Below are 9,229 nucleotides of genomic sequence, written 5' to 3'. Positions count from 1 at the left end.
AACAGGATCCAAGGTGGATTTTTGTCAACAGAAGACGAGAAAGAATGTCACTTCCCATTTTCCTGACTTCTTCATGAGAGTGAGACAGTTTATAAAATCTCTTCGCATCCCAGGGTAGGAGCGAATCTCAAGGGCCAGTCTCTCCTCTGACACCAGCTTCTACAAGCCCAGCAGCCAAGAGTGGAAAATGCCGCCCTTCTGGAACCTCTGCCTCCACTGTGATTGGGAGTGGTTAGCTGATTTCTCAGTTGCTTCTGCCTCAGAGAAGGAGCACTCCCATCTCTTTGTCCAGCCATGAGTTGGACCAGGAGCAAAACTCGGCTCCAAATGACATCAGCTTCTGAGAGTCTGAGGGGCGGAGGTGGGGGAGTGGGCTGAGTGAGCCGGGCCCTTAAAGGAGACTTGCCAAACTTGCCAAGCCAGTGCCGTAGATTCCAGAGTTAATGACAAAAAGGGTTCAAGAGAGAGAGTGGAGACCCAGCCACTTCTTTTTTGGTATTTCCTATGAAAATTGCCTCATTAGAGAAAAGCCAAGGATTTGGGGAACTTTGCTTTATCACAGTCAAATTGTAAGTTTGATACAAGATGTTGTAAGTCCTGAAAACCTAGCATTCCGTGACCCTGCCTCCCGCCCCAGCGTTTTTAAAAGCCCAGCTAAGCACGGGGCATTGCCTTGGAGTCACACCGACCTGGGTCTGCCACGTGCCAGGTTTGCGACCTTGCCCAAGTGTTCTCCTCTGTAAAGTGGCATAATAGTCCCTCCCTCTCAGGGCTCCTGGGGGAATTAAAGGAAAGGCCCATGGGGCCTCCAGCAGCAGCCTACACACAGCGCAGATGAAGCCCACCGCCTCTGACCCGTGAAGGACTTGCCTGAGGCCTTCGTCCAGAACCTTCTCAGACGTACGTGGTTACCCAACTTTCCTCCACGCTGGCCTCCAGGCCACAGGGCTTCTCATGTCCAGTCCGCCCTCACCACCGCCTTTGGTCTTTCTAAAACACGGTCTGATCTGATCTGATCTGATCGGTCCTCACTCTCTTATCCTCTCCTAAAATCTTCTAGCTTTCCACAGCTGAATAGATAAAATCCCACCTTCCTGCCCTGACAGTCAAGGTCACAGACTGTCAAGGTCACAGCCTCATTCCCACTGTGCCCTTACCTGCCCTCAGCTTCTCACTGCTTCTCTCACGGCCTGTCCTGTGAGGCCCATCCACGACCCCCGGGCTCGGTCTCCTCCTTTCGCTTGGAATAAATCTGTCCCCTTCTCTGTTTGGGAAAATCCCGCTCCTCTTTCAGATATCAGCCCAGATATCACACCTCATCAGGGCCTCCCCACTCCCCTGGCAGTTTCAGCCTCTCCCTCGGGGCTCCCACGGCAGTTCGAAGGGACCTCTATGACCATTTACCACATTGTAATGATTTATTTCTGTGTCTGTCTTTTCTGCTAGATGACAAGCTACTGAACCCAAGGACTGTGCCTTGGTCCTCCCAGCTCCCAGCACAGTGCTTGGCATACAGTAAGTGCTCAGCCCTTGATTGTGGAATGAATATATGGATGGTGGCAACTCAGCCTCCACGTGAGGCATAGATCGTGTGAGTATCAGGGTCTTAGATGGTGGGATGAGGGAGCCTGTAGGGTACCTTGGTATTAGTTACTTCATTTGGAGAACATTTTTGGTTAAAACATCTCTGTTCATTTTGGGGGAGCCATTTCAAGTCAGCGTGACGGCTTTGCCTGATCAGGCATGGGGGCATTAAGAGGCCCCATGCTTTGGGGAGGATTCATACTGTTGGATGCCCAAGTTTCCAAGCCTAGAGCCACTGCTCTAACCTTCCTCCTAGCATCCTGGCTGGACTATGAAAAGGACAGATCAGAAATAGGAAGCTTTTATGGGTTTGACTGACTCTTTCCTTGGCATCCCAGGGTCCAAGATTACCCTTCTCTCTGCCCAGGGAAGAGAAGTAATGGGAGGTCCAACCCCAGGGCATCCAGCAAGGAAGGAGAAGGAAACTTAGCTGCTCTGTCTGCTGGGGAGAGGAAGGGCAGTGACCCCACGAGGCCGTGTTGTGAGCAGCTGTTCACTTAGTCCCCTCTCCTTTGACAAAAGAAACCCGTGGTCCAGACAATGGTGGCTCTTTCTCTTAAGGGTGCTCTAGATCCGTGCTTTCTCAAAATGTGATCCACGGATCAGCAGCACCAGTATCACCTGAAACATGTTAAAGCACCGTGTGGACCATGTGAATAGCAAGCTCTGGTACACAGGAGACTCCGATAACTGTCATCTACCTCTTTGTAGTCAACAACACCCATGGGATGGAGAGCTTAAGGATATTGGCCTTGTTTGAATTGTGAAGGCCCAGAGACAGGAGACGACCCACCCAGAGTCACACAGAGATTAAATGGCAGTACCAGAACACAAACTTGTGCTTTCTAGTTCTAACAACAGTTGACCATGTTGCATATGGCTCCACAATGGCCTGTGGAGATTGCACACCAATGGTGCAGCTATAGACTAGACCCTGATTGTAGCCAGGTATCCTGGGCTGTATCACTGTGGAAGCATGAGACATGTAGGGACATTGGCTTCTGACAGCTCTGACACTGTCATCCCCTGCTCTGGCTGGGCCTGGTACCTGGCCAATAGGGCGACTCTCTTCAGAGCTTGTTCCACAGCTCATTATGTCAATTGGCCATCTAGCAACGTCTATATTTTGGTACCAGGCTGAGTAATCATTGAGTAGATAATGAGGAAAACTGGATTCTGGGACCCCACTCCTAACTCTGGGAGTGGGAGACAGAGTGAGACACCCACTAAAGGGAGAGATCCGGGAAGGTGTCTGAGCTACATGTCACCCTGGTGCCAGGGCTCCTAGGACCACATGTGGATCGTTCATCCACCAGATTTATGGAAAAACCCACCCCCTGGCAGCAGCCCTGACCCAGCCCCCTCTCCCACCAGTCACTAAGGCTGTGAGCGCTGTCTCTGCCACCTGCTCGGATGGCGTATCCAGTCTCCGCTTCTTCTTCCACTTCCACCCTCCCCGCTCCTCACTGCCCCTCAGAAGGATCTTCCTCTCACAGGTTCGTCATGCTGCGAAATACACAAGACAAAGCCTAAACCATCTGCTCTCACGGAGGCCTTCCTCCTGCGCTCAGGCCCTGTCTGCCTTTCTGGTCCACTTCCCATCATGCTCCTGACACAAGCACACTGCCCCTGTTACCTGCACATGCCACACTCTGAAACGTCTCCTCGTGCCTAGAAGTCCCTCTCTCACTTCTCCTGCCACCATCACCTCCATGCTTCAAAGCTCAGCCTAAAAGTCACCTCCTGTGGGAAACCTTCTCTCAATATCCCTCTTTTACCCAGAAAATGTGAATTGCGCTGAAATGATCTGATTGCATTTGTCACGTTGTGAAGAACCTGATTGATTCCTGTGTCACATTCACTTTTTTCTCTAACAGTCCTGGCACATAGTATGTGCGTAATAAATACATGTATTATAAACAAATGAAAAAATGAAGGAATGAACTCTTTCTCCTTGAATTCCAAGTACTCCATACTCTGCCAACCAGCTATTTTTTTTCAGCCTGACTTCCTAACTCCGCATCTTCCAGCTCTCTAGACACATCAGACTATTAATTTGTAATGTGTCCTCCCACCAGTTTGGGCTTTTAGTCAGGTCGCGTCCCACATCCTAACTCTTCTTCTCCTGTGTCTGTCAATCACCATCTTTCCTTTAAGGTCCAACTTGAAGTCCAGCTCCTTCAACAACCACTACAAAATCTTGAGTCTGCTATGTAGCAGAAATTTTACCAGTGTTTCATTTGACCCTTAACAACCTCTCTGAATGTTACGAATGGTTCTCCCTGTTCTACAGGAGAAACTGAAACTCAGAGAAGTCAAGTCACTTGGTCGAGGTCTCCCAGTTAGTTTGAACGTCTTCTGCTGGGACAGGCTGCCTCTCAGATTGCCCCAGTTCAGAATGAGTGTCTCCCTCCCTCTAGTTCAGAGCTTCTCCACCTTTCTTTTCTGTTATGACCACTTAAGGAGCCTTTTTAGACATTTTTTCCCCTAAGAGCTCTCTGCCACCCATGAAATTTAAATACCACAAATATACTATCTGCTTATGTACTCTAAGTATATCTGTACTTTATTCATAAAAAAAGGATTTTTCACCCCCTAAGAACCAATTTTGCCCCCATGGGGGCACAATCTTGCCCCGCTGAGCGCGTCTGCTCTGGGCCAGGTCTACTTCAAGGTTTGGCTCTTATCACAGAGTTTGTAACTGGTTCCCTGCCACATTGTGAGCTATGTGCTCTGGCTACTGTGGCTTAGTAACAATTTTCCCCAGAATTAGTGATATAAAACAACCTTTTTTATCCTCACAAATTTGAATGGGGCACAGTGGAAGGCTTTTCTGTGCTCCACTATGTCTGAGACCTCTGCTGCGACACTCAAAGACTGGGGCTGGAATAAAGTGGAGGCTCATTGGCTCTCGTCTTTGGCAGTTGACGTCAGCTGTTAGTTGGAGCTGTTGGTTGGGATGCCTGCATGTGCCTTCTTCACGTGCTTGGGCTTCCGCACAGCATGGTGGCTGGGTGTCAGAGGTCAGTAGCCCAAGAGAGAAAGTGAAGACCAGGTTAAGTCCTCTTCTATGGCCTGGCCCCAGAAGTCATGCAGCATCACTTCCCCTGCATTCTATGCATTGGTGCAGTCACAAAGTCATGACAAATTCAAGGGGACAGGAAATCGACTCCACCTCTTTTTGGGAGAGTGGTAAAGTTCTGAGCAGTATGTGGGATTGCATATGTTGTTATAGCCATTTTAGAAAAATACAATCTGCTCTGATATCTGATATCTGTACTCTGATATCTGTTTCTCTGTGACCCTTGTGCCCCACCTCCAATCACCACCCCGTCTTCATAGGGCCTTGCACATGGTACAATGTTGGTATATATGTAGGAAAATTAATTTGGATGCTGTGAGTTGAGAGGATGAAGCCCCAAGCCTTGGTCTACTCCTGCCATTACCAGCGTGTGGTTACCATGGTCCAGAGGTCCCTGGAGAGGCCAGCTGTGGGCAGGAAGCTCATTGATGTACCAGGGTACTCTGGCACAAATGGTAAGTGAGCAGCAAGCATTGTAAGTAAGATACTGATGAAAAGTTCTCTTTTTTCTCTCTTAGAAGCAGTCCAGTTATTTCTGGAAATGTTCAAACCAGTCAAATTCTAATACAGATAGATAGGTGATAGTAGATAGATAGATAGATAGAGAGATACATACATACATACATACGTAAAGTGAGTGAGTCACCCAGAGTATTTGCAATAGAATTTGACTTATATTCATTTCTGTAGAAGCCTGTCAAAGAAGTGAATGATGTCACTAATCAGGAAAATGCCAGTCTATCTCCCCTTTGGTAATATTCTACCTGTATTGATATTTCTGTCAACACTACTATCATCAATACAACAAAAGATGCTTTAAAATGGCAATAATCAGTAGTAGGAGAAATAAAATATATAAAAAAACAATTTAGCGTTTTTCAGGCTTGGGAAATAATAGTTTGATGTTCTAACAGTCTGTGATATGACCTATATCATCAATTAAACCCTAACAGTTAGATTGAGAAAAACAATGTCCATCTTAAGACAATTTAGTAAATTCTTGACCTTGGATTAACATCAATCAGCTAATGGATATTATCAAACATACCCAAACCAGGTTTGAAGAAGCAAGGATATTTAGCACATTCTTTTATGTGAACCTTGTGTATAATTCTATTATAAAGTATTGTTACATGGTAATTTTAATAAAAACTCAGTATTTCCATTACAAGTCATCCTATATGAAAAGGATAAATGAGGCTGGATCCTTTATTGTGAAATGCAAAGTACAGAATTTAGATATATTTTGGAAAGGAGTGAGGCACTGATATTATTAATGAACAACACAGGCCAGTAGGAAAGTTGGGAAAAAGCAAGCAATTATAATTCCAACCACAGAAGAATAATCAGGATCCTGACCCATGGACAAGCTAATTGTTCTTCCATGATGTGACCCTATACTGCCCTGAGTCACCTTTGAGTTAGAATATATTAATTGCCAAAAGTACACTTATATTCTACACTTGGATAAAAACCTTTATGAAATCATTTAGATGCATTTATTACACATTTAAAAAATTAATTCACTTAGAAAAGGCACTGGCTTATTAACACTTAAAATAACAACACCTACTAAATATATGGGTTTGAGCCACTGAAGAAATGAGAAGTAACTACCCAAGTGGCCACCTCTCCTTAAGCCTGGGCCTGGGGCATCTTTGGTTCTCCACTCGCAGAGATAATCCGGACCCTTCTCGAAAGCCAGGAAAGCAGGTAGTTGATGTGCTGGGGGATGTCGGCCAAGCATGCCTGCCCTGGACAGAGCCATGGAAAAGACAAGTGGTCTGGACCTTAAACTGTGTCAGATAAGACATACCAAGGGATAAATACTGCAGCTATAAATACAGCTCGAGAAACTGGATCATCTTTCAGGCTGTTGAATTTCAAATGCCTGCCAACCAGAGTGTAGTATCTGGGACTCTCGATTTTTGCAACTCTACTGCCAAGGAATGGCTGAAGTCCAGTTAATTTAACCAAGAAAATCTGGGATGTGAGGACCAGAAGAGTTAAATTGTCCAATCAAAACTTGGAAGTGAAATTAATTTCACAAATTTTAAGATGGTTTTTGGAGGAAATTCAGTTTAACTCTTAATTTCAGGCAACTCCACAATGACAGACTAAAGACATACAGGACACAGTAAAGGAGGTGGAATATTGATTAATCTCTGTTGCAGTCCTGGGGGGCAGACCTCTCAGATATATGAATTGCGTCAAGTTTTCTGGTTGACCACCTGGAGGACACCCGGGAAACTCCCTCTTCCAAATAAAATAAAACAAAACAAAACCCCACAAAGCTTTGGTGAGAACAAATACTGCATTGTTTAGATTGTGTTGATTATAAATGACAGAAATCCAATTTAAATGGCTTCTGCAGCCAAAAGAGATTTAGTGACTCACATAATTGAAAAGTGCAAGGATAGCATGGCTTCAGGCATGGCTGAATACAGGTGTTCAAACAGGGGCATCAAGACTTGATGTCTCTATCTGTCCACTCTGCCCTGGTTGGCCTTGCTCCCGGCTAGTCTCTTTCTGTGAGGTGTTCCTCTGCAGCTCCAGACTTACATTCTCTCAGCTGTAAGTTCAACAGAAAGCAGGCTTGTAGAGCTGCTTCCTGGTTTTCAAATTTTAAGAATTAAAGACAGATTTCCTCGTCTGGGCCCTCCCACTTTGTACACCTACTTTGCAGTCAGAGTCCACAGCTGAGATGTGTAGAAGATTATCATCATTTTCTCTTTCCTGGTTATCTTTCCTGTAGTTCAAAATTTTATCTAGTTTCTTTCATTTATGAAGTTGTCTATGTACTAACCACAGCTTAACTCTTCCACTTTTGTAAATATCCGCAGTATGTTCAAACACATTAGTCATTTATCAGTTTTGTCTTCTTGAAGAGCTATTTTCTGTTCCAACACAGATCAGTTGCTTGATAGGCCTATTGCACAACGTCGGTTGGGGCTCTCGCTTTCCCATCACACAGCAGATGGCTTGTGTTAGACACCTTATTTCCTAGATCCCATGTCTTTCTCTTTCACTGTTTACTCCCTCGTTTTGGGGGAGCACATCCTCCAGGTGCTTCTTGAAAAAGGGTGTCTGAGAGGTACATTTTTTTGAGACTTTGTCTTAAATATCTTTATTCTACTTTCACACTTTCTTAATAATTTGGCTGGATAGAATTCTAGGTTGGAAATTACTTCTCATTAAAGTTTTGAAGGTACTGCATCATTGTCTTCTAGCTTCTGGCACAGCTGTAGAAAAGTCGGATGCCATTCGGAATCTTGTTTCTTGGAGGGCAACATTTCTCTCTCTCTCTCTCTCTCTCATAACTTGTAGGATCTTCTTCTTGTCCTCAGCATTTTGAAAACTCATGATGATGTGCCTTGGTGTGGGTGTATATTTACTCATTGTACTGCACTAGGTACTCAGTGGGCCCTTTCAAACTGGAAATTCATATCCCTCAGTTCTGGAATGTTATCTTGAATTATTTCTTTGATGATTTTCTCCCCACAGTTTTCTCTATGTCTGTCTCAGGAACTCACAAATTCAGGTGTTGAACCTCCTGACGTGGTCTCTTAGTTTTCTTTTCCATTTTTTATTTCTTTGTATTTTTCCTTTCTGTTTTGGAAAAATGTTTTCCACTTCATCTTCCACATGGCAATTGCGTTTTCCATTTCTGATTCATATACTCAACTTCCAAGTGCTCTTTTTTGTTCCTTTGTTCTTTGTTTGGCACACTGGTTTTGTTTTATGGAAGCTGTAACTTCTCTTATTCCTCTGAAAATATTAATGATAGTTAAAAATTTTTCCTTCTCCTTAGATGATCACTGTTTCCTCCTAATTCCTTCCTTCATTCCTTCAACTAACATTTAATGAACACTTACTCTGTGGCAGGAGGCTGGGGACTTGGGGTGATTCAGGAAACAAAACAAAGATCTTGTCACGTGTGGCTTACGTTCTGGTGGCTCAGTTTGTTATCTTTCTTTAATCTTAGTGACTTTGCTAATAATGTGTTTGGTGAACCTCAGCTCTCTGTTCACATCTAAGAGTAGGGGACAAACCCCAGTGGGAAGGAGTGTGAATGAGAGAGGGCTTGTCACTTCCTATCTTCATTGTAAGTGACATGGCTGGGTTGTTCCCTTGGAGAACTTCCGGTGGCAGCATCTTTGGATCTTCTCTAAGACTCACCCAGAGCAGGACCTTCCACTCTCCTCCCTGCTGGTCCAAGCCTGGCTGCCGGCCCCCTGGGGACAGAGCAGGGAACTATTCAGTATATTGACTTCCCTTTTAATCCCTGACTTTGGTGGCGGACATCTAGAGATTTTCTGCTTCGCCTTGTAGAGACCACGTCTCCAGTCTTCTGCTGGAGGGGAAAGGCCGGCCTCGGCGTCTGTGCGGAGCCGGGGAGGGATCCAGCCACTTCTTCAACAGACTTTCAACCAATTCTTCCATTTTAGCCTCATCTTTACTGTCACTTTCAGGGACATCAGAGGCAAGTCCTGAGCCTTTAGACTCTAAAGTGTAGAGGATTCTGCGGCGTAAGTCATTCTGCTTCTGCAGTTCCCACTGCCG

Source organism: Equus przewalskii, chromosome 6 (assembly GCF_037783145.1).
Source record: "Equus przewalskii isolate Varuska chromosome 6, EquPr2, whole genome shotgun sequence".
NCBI classification, from domain to species: Eukaryota; Metazoa; Chordata; class Mammalia; order Perissodactyla; family Equidae; genus Equus; species Equus przewalskii.
This window is presented reverse-complemented; position numbering follows the sequence as displayed.